This window comes from Myotis yumanensis, unplaced genomic scaffold (genome assembly GCF_028538775.1).
Source record: "Myotis yumanensis isolate MYYU_CA2020_CCGP unplaced genomic scaffold, mMyoYum1.0.hap1 SCAF_41, whole genome shotgun sequence".
In the NCBI taxonomy this organism is placed as follows: Eukaryota; Metazoa; Chordata; class Mammalia; order Chiroptera; family Vespertilionidae; genus Myotis; species Myotis yumanensis.
In genome coordinates this window covers 228,874-244,011 of record NW_027223792.1, presented here as the reverse complement: position 1 = coordinate 244,011, position 15,138 = coordinate 228,874, and the positions used below count along the sequence as shown (strand labels likewise).

At 51.4% G+C, this 15,138-nt stretch overlaps 1 pseudogene; it reads left to right on the top strand.

Annotated features, from left to right (window-relative positions):
* The window catches only part of LOC139000904 (THO complex subunit 4 pseudogene), a 32,603-nt pseudogene extending 20,495 nt beyond the window's left edge, over nt 1-12,108 (top strand).
* Nucleotides 12,109-15,138: the final 3,030 nt, after the last annotated feature.

The window sequence follows — 15,138 nt, the reverse complement described above, 5'->3', positions numbered from 1 at the left end:
GGTCAGGCTCTAATGTGCAGCCCGTTTGGAGACAGGACCTCGGAGAGTCTTGGGAAGCATTTCTGCCGGACGTGAAGCTGCAGCTCCATCTTGGATGGCTGTGAGAAGACCTTCCAGGTCCCAGTTTCTACGGCTGCTGCTTGGCTACTGTTGTTGCCAGGCCATCGCTCATCTTTGTGCTGCTGCCTCCTCTCTGGCACATGCTCTCGCTCCTGAGCCCAGGAAGCAACCGCTGTCGGAGTCAGCACAGCCTGGAAGCAAGACACAAAATACAAGTGAAAGTGGGAAGCAGGGCTTGCTGCTCCCTCTCCCCTTGTCCACAGTTCAGTTCACTTGAGAGGTCAGAACACACAGAGCAGAGACGCAGGAAAAGGGGAAATGAGATGGGATTTCAAAAAGGAGAGACAATGGTGTGAGAGCCCCAGATCTGAATACACTCTAACTGAGAAGCAAGCGCTGAGGCCACCTGTGTGAGGTTGGGGTGAGAAAACAGTAAAAAGATGAGCTAGAGACTCATTTCACCATCCTCGCTCCATATAAAAATTTTAAAATTTTTTAAAATATATTTTTAATTGATTTGTTACAGAGAGGAAGGGTGAGGGATAGAGAGTTAGAAACATCGATGAGAGAGAAACATAGATCAGCTGCCTCCTGCACACCCTCTACTGGGGATGTACCCGCAACCCAGGCACATGCTCTTGACTGGAATCAAACCTGGGACCCTTCAGTCCACAGGCCAATGCTCTATCCACTGAGCTAAACCAGTTAGGGCAAGAATTTTAAGACAGTAACAGACAGTCCAACTTGGTACCCATTACGGGCACCGGAGGCGGCCTCACATTTGCGTGGACCTTTGGTTTGCGGTCCATGCTGTGCAGTTTCATCCATAAGCTGTAAGCAGGAGCGTCTGCTGTAGGCGACATGGAGACCAGAACCAGGACCTGCATCCCCAGAGGGTGTGTATTTCGTGGGCATTGGTTCCTGGGTCACAGCCCATGACAGAGGCTGGTGAGCGGGGAGTGCTGCAGTGCCCCTGCAGAGGGCAGAGGGCAGGGCCTACCCTGAAGGAGGGCGGTGCTGGATGGCGCTGCATGAGCATGTGCATTGGGGAGAGCCACCTGGGTCATGTGGGAGGTCACAAGGTGAGGGGACCGCAGGACACAGGGAGACACCTGGAAGCTGCCCTTAGCCCTGAAGCTCAGCACAGGCACCCCCCCACCCCCACAGCCAGAGCCCCAGGTGCTATGACAGTGCCTGCCCCGTGGGAGCGGAGGCAGCTCATGCTCTCACATTGTTGTTAAAGCTTCACTCTAGTGCAGTGGTTCTCAACCTTCTGGCCCTTTAAATACAGTTCCTCATGTTGTGACCCAACCATAAAATTATTTTCGTTGCTACTTCATAACTGTAATGTTGCTACTGTTATGAATTGTGATGTAAATATCTGATATGCAGGATGGTCTTTGGCGACCCTTGTGAAAGGGTCGTTCGACCGCCAAAGGGGTCGCGACCCACAGGTTGAGAACCGTTGCTCTAGTGTGTCTGAGTGTCTGCTTATATCACTTAATAATTAAATAATTAGATTGACACGCAGAGTTCCCCATGCGTGTCGGTGGGAATTAGGAAGTCAGCAGCGTGCCTGATAGCTCAACAACTGACCTCTCCAGTGCGGGAATTCGCCAGCAGGTTGCCCGCAGATGAAACGGTCACATGTTGCCGTTCTTCTCTCTGTTGGTGGCCTGCCATACGCTACTGCATATTTAACCTTGCCGGGTTTTAAAGTCATGGGAAACAATTTTTGTAAAACTCTTAAAAATGGTGAGAGAGAGAGAGAGAGAGAGAGAGAGAGATAGTAAGATAGAGGTGAGAAAAATAGAGCTAAATATAAAATAGCGATCCATCCTATTGGTTGTGTTTCTTGGGTGACCCTAAGTCATCCGTAGCTCTTGATCCCAATCTCTGCTCAGCTGTCTGCCTTTTCTGGCCCTTTCCAGGGTCCTGCTCTGTGGGACGATCTCTGACTCCTTGTGGGGCAGAGGAAAGCCTGGGCTCCGGGTCCCACAGAGATCTTCAGGGTCACAGTCACAAGGAAGAAAAAGGTCAGGAACACAAGCGTCACTGCAGACCTGCCGTCCTCCCTCCCCTTTCCCCCTCCCCCCTCCCCCACTAGCTCAGTCTCAGTGCCGGCTCCCACAGGGCATGGCACATGGTCCCAGCACAGGCTGAGGAGGCCCTGGAACACGCTGTGACTGGGGGGAAGGTGTATGGATTGACTTTCTATCCAGGTCAGACAAGCATTTGGAAGCCCTGGAGACACAGGCAGGAGCCTGAGATCCCATGGGGCCCTGTTTGTTCACTGGCAGGTCTCACAACTACTTGGGAGGTCAGATGACACCCACCTGCCTGTTCCCCAGGGGCACATGCAGGTCACAGCCCAGGCCAGGCCTGCACCCACCTGCCTGTCAGCCTCGGGGCGGCCTCCCACCCTCTCTCCTTGGAGACTCCATCAGCTCCTCCTGCTTCGCCGGGACGAGGTTCCTGCGCTAAACCTCCCTCCTGCCCCTTCGCAGGCTCAGGCAGTTCTCCTGACACACAGAAGGGTTATTCCAGGCTGTTGCTCCGTTCGTGTCTTTCCTCACAGGTCCCCTCGCTTTGCTGAAATCTCCCCTCCTCCCTCCGGGAAGCATGTTTCCCTGAAGACCTGGGAGGGCGCTCATTTCATTTGGGAAACAGACACCTCAGAGGCACTGGGAGTTGGGACTGTAAACTAGGACATCTACTCAGGTTCATTCTCTGTAACGTTTTATACTTTTCACTGTCAACTCCCTCAGGTTTATCCTTAGCATTTCCTGTTGACATGGTGGCACATGGCCCTGCTGTTGTGACAATGCTGACAGCGCACTGGTAATGCAGTCACTCCGCCTGGGTTTGCATCACAGCATCCCGATTGGACACCTCAGGTCACAGCACCTCTCAGCACATCCTGGACTCAGGCTTGACGGATCCACCTGATGTCACCAGCAGGCAGTCCCTGAAAGGGCGAGGGCTATGCCCTCCCCTTCATCTTGCCTGTATCCTCCATCTTGAGGCCACGTGCGGCCTTCTTTCCGGAAGCCCAGGCCTCTGCTGACCACGCCCAGGATTTTAAACTAACCAATGACAATCAAGGGAAGTGCGCACCGTAGATATGACCACATCCTGTGTAACAAGACCCAGCTTACGCCTGGCCAATCGGCAGGGCCCACAATCCCCTCGCTCCACCCCCCTATTAAAACCCATTTTATCCCACTTGGGAGACTCTGCTTCTGGTCGCTGGGCTGGCAAGGAGCGGAGTTGGGTTGGCTAGCTCCCAATAAAAGGACCTTCTGCTTTTGCATCGAACTGGCTGGCTCCTAGTCTGGTGTTTGGGGATCTTGGAATCTGGGCATAACATTTGGGGGCTCGTCCACGATCCTCAAACCCCATTCAGGGACCCCCAGCTCGGAGGACTTGGCTGACCATGGTATGTGTCGTTTATGTTTGTATCTGTTTGTTTCTGTTTTGTGTGAGCTCACTTCTGAAATCTGTATTCGCCCACATTGATCGTGGACGCACATGAGGATCAAGGGCGGGAGGAGTCGGGGGACACCTCGACCCTCCATCTGTAGGGGTGTAATTTTGCTTCCGCAGAGTCGGAAGGTCTGTAGAAACCCCAATCTGAGATGGCGGGTCGCACCCGCTGGTTGGTGCGCAGCCACTGGGTGGCGAGCAGCCATCGTTTTCGGTTTTAGCTTCCATGGAGTTGGAAGATTGTTTTGGTTTTGCTTCCATGGAGTTGGATGGCTGTATTTTCGGGCCCATTTAGTTTTCTGTGTTTGCATGTTTCTTTCTGTGAACTTACTGGACGGACGTTATGGAATGGACTCAGACTGCTCCTTTGGTTATTGTGATTGATCAGTTCAAGGAGATTGCAGGAGGCTTTAGAGCTCCCTCAGGAATTGGGAAGTTGTTAGAAATTGAATGGATTGTTTAAACTCTGAATGAATGTCTGGTGAAAGTATGTGAGTGTGGAGGGATGGGGCCTGCCTTCTCCCCTCCTTTGTGTGGCTACAGGATTTCAGTCAGGTGGGCATCTGAGTAAGGACCTGTGAAAACAGGTCACCCCCTCCCCAGGTAAATGCGTCTGAAATTTTTGTGCACGTGTGAGAAGAAAAGCTGGCTTAGAACTAATGTGCGCACCATCCGATTTTGGATAGATTTTAAGCTGGAAGCTCCTTGCAAATGTGCAGAAAAAGATGCTAGATAAATTCTAGCAGCAGGATTGGCATTTCCGTGATAACAGTTTTTCCATGGGAAAAAAAAAAGATGGTCCTTTGTTAATTAAGAAAGCTTTTCTTGATGGAGGAAGGAGATCTTCTCCTCCTGCCTGCAACAAAATCTTAAAGAATGTGGTCAATTTACATCTGAAAAGACCAGGTAGGCCAGAATCTGTTTGCAGGGCTCAAATGTGGTTTTCCAGAGCCCATTGGAAGTAAAAAGTAGTTTACTCTAATTTTCCTCATGAAGAATCTAAAGAACAGAATTAAATATATTGGGAATGCTGAATATTTAACTTTCCAGCTAAAAGTTTAAGGTCTTTTTTCTTGCCGTTGGGAAATTTGAAGCTACACCCTTTTTTTGGTGGAGGGCGGGGTAGACAAGCCTTTCCCCTAGCATGCAGGTGGTCTGGTTCCCGCCAGCAGCCATCTTTAGGACCTACAAGTTCGATTCTCAGTTTCCCCAGGCAGAGAAAAAAGCATGGTTTAAAGTTAACTATTGGATTCTGAAGTTTATTCTTAAAAATATAAAAGTATAGTTAGTCAAAGAACTGCTAATATTTGACTTGTGGGCTCTGAAGGTTTAAAGTGCAAATTGAATCAGAAGAAATTAATATCTAATGTATAACTTGTTGTTGTCAAAATATGTTACCCATTGGTCTGATTAAAAAAGGGGATTAATTTTAAGATCTCAACTGAATTTTTAATACAAAAACCAGTTTAAATTTAATTAATATTCTTTCAGATAATTATAAAGGGTATAAACAGTTAATGAAATTTCTGTTTGTCTACAATATAATGTTGGCCATCTATCTTTTAGGGATTTTGGTTTGCTCTTCCCTTGTTTATTGTGAGAATAAAGAAATCATCTTTTCTGTCAGAGAACAGTTTAGACAGCCACAATGTTGAGCTGCGTGACTTGGCCGCCGCCATGTTGGCTGCATGGCCTGCCGCTCCCCTGGAGGCAGCCATCTTGAAACAGCAAAGGCCCCTCCCTCTGATTTAGTCAGGGGTGGAGCTTTAAGGCGGAGTTTTGGTGCAGAAATGTGGATGGGGCAGGAAGTGTGTTTGCTTCGCGGATTTATTTTTAAGCTAATCTCTTAAATCTAGAAAACCCTGCTTTCCTTAAACTAAAGATAATTAAAGTTATGGCAAAGTCTTTAAAAGGAACAGATAGCAGTAATCCAATTTCTAAAGTCAGACCAGGAGATTGGGTCCACGTTTGAAGGGTCCCTACACTGTGGTGCTAACAACCCCCACTGCTCTCAAGGTAGACGGCATCGAGACCTGGATCCATCACACTCACGTCTGGTCAGCAGACCCATCCACGGTCCAAAAAGACTTCATCACCAAATGGAGCGTCGATCGAGATCAACGCAACCCCCTCAAGCTCAAGCTACGGCATGCTCCACCTGCCTGATGCTGGTAACATGACTCGAGATCACTCCTGTTGCCAGGAGCCCCCACAATAGACTTAGATGATGCCTGCATCTTCATGGGCATGGCTCCAAAGAGACAGGGACAATTTATAGCAAGATCAGGAATAGACTTTAGTATCACATGTTTAGTAGTGGAAGATTTGGCTGCCTGAAGTGGCCATAATGCCAATATTATGTTTCATTGTATTGATATGTTATATCGACCTTTGATTCTCTTGCAGGTTTGAATGTATGTTGGCTGTCCTGGAAGGGAGCTGTGTGGGGTGACCCCCAAAAGTAAAGGGTGCCTAGCTGCCAAGAGGGCAGGTGCCCAAATGGGCAGGAACAGTGCCCATCAGGTTTTGGTCTCTGTTGAAAGACAGCTAACAGTTGGCAGCCTGTAATACTGTCTTGCAGGCCTTTGTCACCATGCCCATGTCAGGGGTAGTAAGCTGGAAAAGGCCTGTTTAGAATAGAAAATCTATGTCTTTCTTCTTATGTAATTCCTCCGAAATTTAGCAATGCCAAATAAGTCATGGCAATACATTTCTTTGCATAGATTCAATAAGACCGGTTCCTAATAGTGGTTTTATTAACGGAAAACTTTGAGTGGAGTATCATGTTTTAAAGAGCCCTGTCTGGGCTCTAAAAACTTGAAGCCAGTAAAAATGCCACGAAGAAAGCCTGGTATCCTGCTTCAAAGCCCTGAAGATGGCTGGCACCGGAGCATCAGGCCCATGCCCTACCATCACTGGCAGTTAGTAAGAGTAGAAGGGGAGCAGTAGGGATGCCTCTGCGTTCCTGCGGAACCCCCACACACTCTGGGCCACAACAAGTAGGAGGGCTACTGAGATGGGCCTTAAAGCCTGGAGCGTGGGCTCAGGTGGAGTTGCTACAGGTGAGGGATTCACCTAACTCAGCAGATACTGCAGGCGGGCCTGATGGCAGCTGGGTGGCGTGGCTTCCTGGCCCTACGGGGCACATTAAGATTCAACCATGAGATTCCAGCAAAGGTAGTCAGTTGCCATTCTTATTGTGTTTATGCAAACATCAGGACAGTAGATAAATTAATTTCGATTTGGCTTTTTAATGGCCATGGAGGAATTTTAAGAAGAAAAATCCTATTTCAATAGAAGTTGTTAAAGCTAATAGTTTCTTTCCCCTCCACCAGACCATTTGTTAAGATATGCCCAGTATGGGTCTCTAGCAACGGTGGAATAGAAATGCAGCCCGACTCATGATTGAGCTGGAAGTTCCAAGACAAAGGGGGGAATGAAAGGGCGAGGGCTATGCCCTCCCCTCCATCTTGCCTGTATCCTCCATCTTGGGGCCACATGCGTCCTTCTTTCTGGAAGCCCAGGCTTCTGCTGGCCACGCCCAGGATTTTAAACTAACCAATGACAATCAAGGGAAGTGCGCGCTGTAGATATGACCACATCCTGTGTAACAAGACCCGGCTTACACCTGGCCTATCGGCAGGGCCCACAATCCCCTCGCTCCACCCCCCTATTAAAACCCGTTTTTTCCCACGTGGGGGACTCTGCTTCTGGTCGCTGGGCTGGCCGGGAGCGGAGTTGGGTTGGCTAGCCCCCAATAAAAGGACCTTCTGCTTTTGCATCGAACTGGCTGGCTCCTAGTCTGGTGTTTGGGGATCTTGGAATCTGGGCATAACAGTCCCCACGGGAACATTTCCTCTCTGAGTGAGGGAGTCCTGCTCGTGCACAACATGAACGTAGCGAGAATCGGAGCGCGAAATGCATCTGATTCTTGAAATGGAGTCAAGGATGTGACATCTCAGAACATGGAGCCCCAGGAACAGCAGGTGCGATGAGGACCTGCAGGCAGGAGGCCCTGCTGAGCTGATGGACTTGCCCGAAGGAGCAGCAGGTGCCTGTTCAGCTAGGGGAGCGGGTGGGCTGGCATCTCTGGGGCAGAAAAGCCTACGGCACTCCATATTCCCCAACCGGCTCCCATCCAAGCCCTAACCAGGCCCGACCCTGCTGAGTTGCCAGGTCAGCGGAGATGGGGCGCATTCAGGGTGGAAGATACAGGAGGCAGCATCCGGGACCCCTAAGAGCCCTGCCTGGCCTCCAGGCCCCTCAGCCCTTTGCCCCACTCTGAGCTGGTGCTCCCCCTGCACCCTACCCCCTCCCTGAGACCAGATCTCTCACTGAGCCATTTAACTGTCCCCCTCCCCCCCCCCACACACACACATTCTGAGTTTGCAAAGCGGCAGGAGGGCACCTCCTAGTGAGTGGGATTCCCTGGGTAGCACGAGAGGGGGTGCCCTCCCCAACGGGAAAGGAAGGTGTACCCTAGGGAGGGTAGGAGGGAAGGGGCAGCCCGGGGCCTTTTGTGGGGGGCTGTGGGGTTCTGTTAGCAGGAGGGGGTACCTCCCTCCGCAGCAGAGAAAGTGTTCAGTTCCCCTTGTTTCTGGGCGCTGGGTCCCCAGAGAAGCGCTGGGGCTTCCACCTGGCCAGATGGGTAAGAGACACCCTCTAACCGAGGGGTGCCCTCCGAAAGTCAGGTGACACGTTTTCCTGACTGGGGGCACTGGTCTGGGGGTGATGGGGAAAAAGGCATTTTTTGGGAGGTGGGGGCTAGCAATCTGAATCTGTGCCAGTAACCTCATGCACACTCCTGAGAGCCTATAATTAAGTCACTGCCCCCTCTTAATTATCTGGTCCTGCAAGCCGCTCTGCTGATGTGGGTGTCTGGTCCGTCCTTGGTTCTTCCCAAGCCAGGCGTCTTCTGGTTATCTGAGCTGTACTGTGCTCAAGGCTGCAAGCTTTCTGCAGGATCTCCGCTAAGCACAGTAAGTCTTTCTCTGCCCCGTTTTATTCTCTTTAACGCTTCCAGTGTAGAGAGAGAAATCTCACTGTGCAGGCGGTTCAGGATCTGGATCTTAGAGGCCCCGGAACCAGCAGCGCTGCTTAAATAAAGGCTCTTTCCTGAACCTCACAGTGTCCAACGGTCACTTCCGCGCCAGTTTCATAAATGCCACATTCCACAGCAGGGGACCCACGAGGGCAGGCAGGGACACTCACCAGGGCAGGGAGTGGGGTGGGGGGTGGGGTTGGAGGAAGTATCAGGATGGCAGGAGGGGCTGGCGGTGCCTGCAACGGTCAGCACAGTCCCTGAGGGACAGCCCAGGGCCGGGGTGGGCGGCTGGGAAATTCCTCCGGAACAAGACCCTGGGACACCCGGGTGTTATGGGTTAGCTCAGAGAGATAGACCACGGACTCAGAATTTAAATTTTAAATGCCTTTATTAAGCTGGCCAGCTGACTGCCAGCCGTGCTCTTCCCATAAGAGCCTCACAGCTTGCAGTGCCGACCGAGAATACAGCAAGACCTTTTATCTGCAACACTACAAAGTATTTTTTTTTAAAGAAAAACAAACTGCAAAGCGGTTCATTAGCCGTTCCTGGTACTGGCAGGGTAAAAAGTTTACATACAATTTACGAGCAGGGTCACACCTGGCTGGGTTCAATCATGACACATTGCTTTTCTAGCAAGATAATTAGCAATTTTGTTCTCCCATGGTCCCTGCCCCTCAGCCTACTTAGTAATTCTTTTTGTCAGGCCCCTGCCCCTAGCACACCGGGGTGCGGCCCCAGGCGTGGGGGCTGGTGGGGTGGGGGTGGGGGCGGGGAGGCCATCTCTGGGGCAGAAAGCTGACAGCACCAGTACTCCCCTGAGCCAAACCGGCCAGGGCCTCCCACTCATGACTAACCAGGCCTGAGGCCGCTTAGCCTCCCAGCTCAGAGGCCATGGTGAGCGCTCAGGGTGGTATCCCTGAATGTGGTGGGGGCGGCACCTGGGAGCCCCAAGAGACGCAGCCCGCCTCCAGGCCTCTCTGCCCTGGGCCCCCACCTGAGCTCACGCCCCACGCCCCACACCCTCTCCCCACTCGCACTCTCCAATGGGCAACCCCAGGCTCCTGCCATGCACCCCACATTCCAGCGGAGCTGCCATCGCCCTGGGCCACGGCCCTGGCGACCACACAGGGGCCTCACTGCCCACTCACAACTGTGATGAGGTGGGAGTTTCGGACTGGACACGTGGTGTTCCCCTGGGCAGACTGGTTCCCGGGCTCTCTCCGTGGGAATCAAAGAATGAATCCATGGAAGGAATGTGGTAGAGCAAAGGTGGAGATTTATTGAAGAACAAGTGCAGACTCCCATGTGGGGAGGGGGAAAGGGTCTCACTGAGCTCCTTTCCTGGTGCCTTGATGTCCCTCCTGATCGGTCACTATTCCCTTGGACTGGTTACTATAGCAACTCCTGGGCCCAACTGGTCCAACCTCACAGGGGACACTGAGTTCCTCCCTCCTTATTGTTTTCCTATTCCCTCTGGGCTTCCTTCTCCTCCTTCTGGATGCGGGGCTTCCTTCCCTTTATTTTGTAAATATAGACCTTCTGCTGTTCCCAGCTCCTCATTCTATGGAAATGCACCTGTTGCAGCTTTTCAGCTCCCCATTCTATGGAAATATACCTTCTGCTGCTCTGCAGCCCCGTGCTTCCTCCATGGTCCCCTTAATTTCTAAACTTTCCTAAACCTGTCCTATTTCACCCCTAAAAATTTGTTTCAGTGACACCTTCAGACCTGCCACTGCCCACACTCCAGTGTCACACTCCACGTCCCCCGCTGCTCACACACTGCTGCGACACCCAGGCTGCCCTGGCCACACTGCTCGATCACAACTGCGGAGCTAGCAAAGGCCACAATCCAAAGTGCCACCTGAGAGGTCCTACTGGAAACGATCCTGTATGACATTCTAGACTCCCCAATAACAAACTCCGCAGAGCCACCCCAGATCCCGCAGGTCACACCGCATGCCAGTGAGGAGGAAACTGGTCTTGTAAGGCATGTCAGGAAGAATGAACTTCCCTGGGCGGGGGGGGGGGGGGAGGAGCCATTATCACTGGCACCAGGACAGATCATCAACACCAGGGGTCTTCCTGCAGGGCCATGAAGGGGGGTAGGGGGCATATCTGCAGAACAAAGACGCTGAAGATTATAAAAAGTGAAACCTTCCATGTGCTACTTCACTCTGATCTGGAAATTATTTCCCGGAGTCCCCGGGTGTAATTAAAACAGTGCCTTTCCACTTCTTCAAAGTGTCGCTTGGTTTTTCTGGGGTCTTCTGCAGCACCAGCTGCTGCCTTCCAGGCCACATATGCAGGGTTCCCACTGCGCACGCACATCTGTGCGACGAGCAGCCTTTCTTTCTTGTTTTAAAGATATGTCTTTTCTTTATTTTTTTAATTGATTTCAGAGAGGGAGGGAGAGATAGAAGCATCAATGATGTGAGAGAGTCATTGATCAGCTGCCTCCTGCACACCCCCCACTGGGGACCGAGCCCTCAACCCGGGCATGTGCCCTTGACCGGAATCAAACCTGGGACCCTTCAGTCCACAGGCTGATGCTCTATCCACTGAGCCAAACCATCCATGGCAATGAGCAGACTTTCAATCCCTCTATTCCAGTGGGTCACCTCAGAAACCCCAGCCCAGTCCACTCGGCCCCCTCGGCCACAGTCTGCTCTCACACTGCTGTGGCCCAAGATGACGCTTCCTGCGCACACCCTCATAGGCCACACCAGGCTCTCAATGTCCTCAGCCGCCCAAGACCTTCACGTCTCCCCCTGCCGATATGGTATTCTGAACCCCACATCCCAATACCCACGTGGCAGCGCGACACCCCACGCCCCCGAATGCCCACATCCACTGTAGCTGCCTGAACAACCTGCTGCCCAGGATCAAACTAGGTACCCAGGGACTGAAAGGCCAGCACTGTGGTGGGACCCTCCAGAGCTGGGACACTCACTCCACTGCTCGCTGCCCCAGGGATTTCATTGTCCCACCTCCACCAGGATACCCGGCTTTCCACTCCCACAGTCCTCTTGGCCTCTCCCCGCAGCTGCCACTACACATCTCAGTGGGACAGGAAAGTCTCCCGGCACGTACACAGCGCTGACACACGAGCCTCTGCTGGCCTCACTCCATGTGGAAAGTACGGGCCCGCATGAGTGACAACTGTTTGTGAACCCCTTCGTTTCCGCTGCCCCTTCTTACTATGATTCCTCCCACTCTCACAGCCACAAGGCACCCTGAGATCCCAGGTGCTTCATACTCCACAGTGACAGCTCAGCTTCCACAGGCCTCATCCCAGTGAAAATTCCAGTTTCTTCACCTGCCACCCACTCCTGTGACACCTTCACAGTCTCCACTGACAACACACGACGACTGACACTGCACGTCTCCCACTGCCCACCCTCCAGTGTGCCACCCAGGACCTCCAGCAGCAGCAGCAGCAGCATGCTGGGACACCTCGGCTGCTGCAGGCCACACTCCACAAGGACACCAGCCCTGCCACCAGCCTCACGCTACTGTGAGACCTGCAGCTGCTCACTGTCCAGGAGCCCCGCTGATCCCCAGGGCGCACGCCGCCACACCCCTGAGACACTTCCAGGGCTCCCCCTGCTGACCTCTGCTGTCACATCAAGGTCCCCACTGTGCGGGGCACTTTCTGTGCTGTCCATCTGCACCTGGGCCATCACCGTTGTTGCTTTTCAGAGACCGTGGAAGGGGGAGGACGGGAGGGGGAGGGAGGCCGTGAGAGACAAACATCGATGCGAGAGGCACATCCATATCTTCCTCATTATTCAAGCAGGCCAAAGCATGCTAGAAAGCAAAGTTATATTTTTAGAATAAGAAGCCGTCTAAAGAGTAGCAGAGAATTCCACACAGTAGTTTTACAAAATAGTGGTTGCCTTCTCAACCGAAGGGGAAAAGCTTGATATACGTCTCCCCCTCGGGACCTCAGCTGGTAATTCCAGGTGAATGTTCTCTACTTAGTGGTGTTTCGGTCTGGCCTTGGGACAAGGTGCACGACAGGTCTGCGCACTAGGCCGCCAGTTTCCCGAGGGGGGAGAGCTCGGCCTCAGCTTCCCCTGCTCTTTCTCCATCTGCTGTCACTTAGAGGAAGTATCCAGGCCTTTCCTCACACTGGATTCCTCAGGGTTCCTCTACTGATTGTGGGAGCTTGGTCCCCTGCTCATCACTCTTACTGCTTCCCACACCCACGGCTCATCTACCACACCGTCATTTGTGTCCTGGGCATTTCCGCCATTCTTATCGCAGAGTGGGACCGGTGACACACTTTTCAGAAAACATTATCAGCCAGCCTTGTCTTTCTGAGCCTGGACCTGCTGACAGCAGGAAGCACAGTCACCATCTTCGAGGGAGCTAGCTTGTCATGACATTGCAACCAGGCTTCAGGTACCTTGAGCTTTAATTTTATTTCTTGACAGAGTAATGTAAGAGTATAGTTGGGAAAGGAGAACGGTGTTTAATATTTCATTCTAAGCTTTAAAAAGAAATCTGCTACCATTGTTATTGATTCTGGAGCAAATACTGTAATTAAAATAAAAGGAAGTATAGAGCCCTGACCGGTTTGGCTCAACAGATAGAGCGTCAGCCTGTGGACTCAAGGGTCCCAGGTTCGATTCCGGTCAAGGGCATGTGCCTTGGTTGCGGGCACATCCCCAGTGGGGAGTGTGCAGGGGGCAGCTGATCGATGTTTCTCTGTCATCGATGTTTCTAACTCTATATCCCTCTCCCTTCCTCTCTGTAAAAAAATCAATAAAATATGTATAAAAAAAGGAAGTATAGAGACTATTAGCGCTAAAACAAGAAAGCCTGTGACTATTCAATGTGCAGCATGACATCATTAAAGACTGATGCTGGCCTTGCAGCCTAGCCTTGCCTTGGATCCTCTGAGTCAAGGCTCAGATCCTTGGAGAACTGAGTCTTGTCCAAAGAGTGGAGCCTCGCCCTGAAGAGCTCAGCCTCTCCTTGTGAGAGTATGAGTGAAGTTCAAAGGATTGGCAGACAAGGCCCTGGGACCCTTTCTCAGAGAGTCAGAGTGAGGCACAGGGCTGCCTGGGAACACAGCATGGCCTCTCTCTCAGGGTGTCAGAGCAAGGCCCAAGCCCGAGGCTGCCTTAGCCCTGGGCCTCTCTCTTGGAGAGTTTGAGTGAAGCCAGATGTAATCCTAGAAGCCAAGCTCCATAGAGATCCTGGCTCCTCAGAGAACTGGGGGAGGAGCCATTTCCAGTCTCTGATTGAGGTCCATCTGGGCATCATGGTGGCTTCCATCCCCTCTTTAGACCCAAGCAGCACTAGCTAAGACAAGCAAATATTCATGGCTTGGGGCTGTAATTGCCCTGAAGATAGACTCTAATTGGTCACAAAGAGTTATCTCAGGTGCAAAGAATGCTTAACCATGGGCTGCCAAGTTACCATGCTACCTGAGCTGTACATAATGACCTGCATGTGATGTCCACCTCGGGGTCACAAAGAGGTCATGCACAGGAAGACAACATCTACTTAAAGTAGCCGGTACAAGAGTGAACCTGGGAGGATCAAAGCAGTTCCACAGAGGTGGTCCAAATTCCCACCAGCCCCACTGCCAGCAATGACTCCCTCTCTCAGCCTAGCCCTGTGGCCTCATGGAAGGCTCCCTGTGACCTTTTGGCAGAGGAAGGAACGTGGAGGCCTGGGTACCAATGATTTTGCAGGAATTGGATGACCCACCAGAAAGTGCGCTGCTGCAGCGTCGCCGACCCTCTCTGGACATTAGTGAAGGATTGTGGGTAATAAAACCTTCACAATGGGCGGATTTGGGGCTACTCATCTCCACATTCACTTTGCTGCAATGACAAATGACCAGATGTGTAAGGAGATACTGATTGATGGTACGGGACGTTATCTTGCAGTAATAGTCAGGGACATGAAAGAATCATGATTGGAAGATCCTTCACAATGGCACTGGGCATAAGTTTGTCAGACAGTCTCACTCAATTTGCAAAAATATACAAGGATATTTTTGTCTCATATGCTGATCCTCACAGCGAATTCTGGGTGCGGATTTCATTAATCAAGAAGATAAAGTGGCACATTCTATTTTGTCCTCATCTATGGAATATAAAACTTACGCACAAAAGAAACAAATGAACAAAATCTCCTCTATGCAGACAAAATCATGGTGGTTACAAGAAAAGGAAAAGGAAAGGGTAAGGACAGCCTTGAAGAAGACAGAGGAGACCACACTTTCCTGGTGGGCACATAATGCAGTGTGCTATATTGGACTATAAACGTGCACAACTGAAATTTATATAATGTTATAAAACATGTTACTCCCCCCCTCCCAAATTGTAAAAATGAAATAATATTTAAAGCAACTCTCTTAGTCCCACATGTGCTCACGAGAAGAAGAGGCACCTCTTTTGGGTTTTGAATAATATACATATATTCTGGTTGCTGACACTGTTCAACAAGGGTCAGGTGAGTCAGCTGTTGAGACTGGGCAGTAGAAGGTGTGCTGTAGGGGCATCAGCCATCAGCCCATTATGGACGAATCA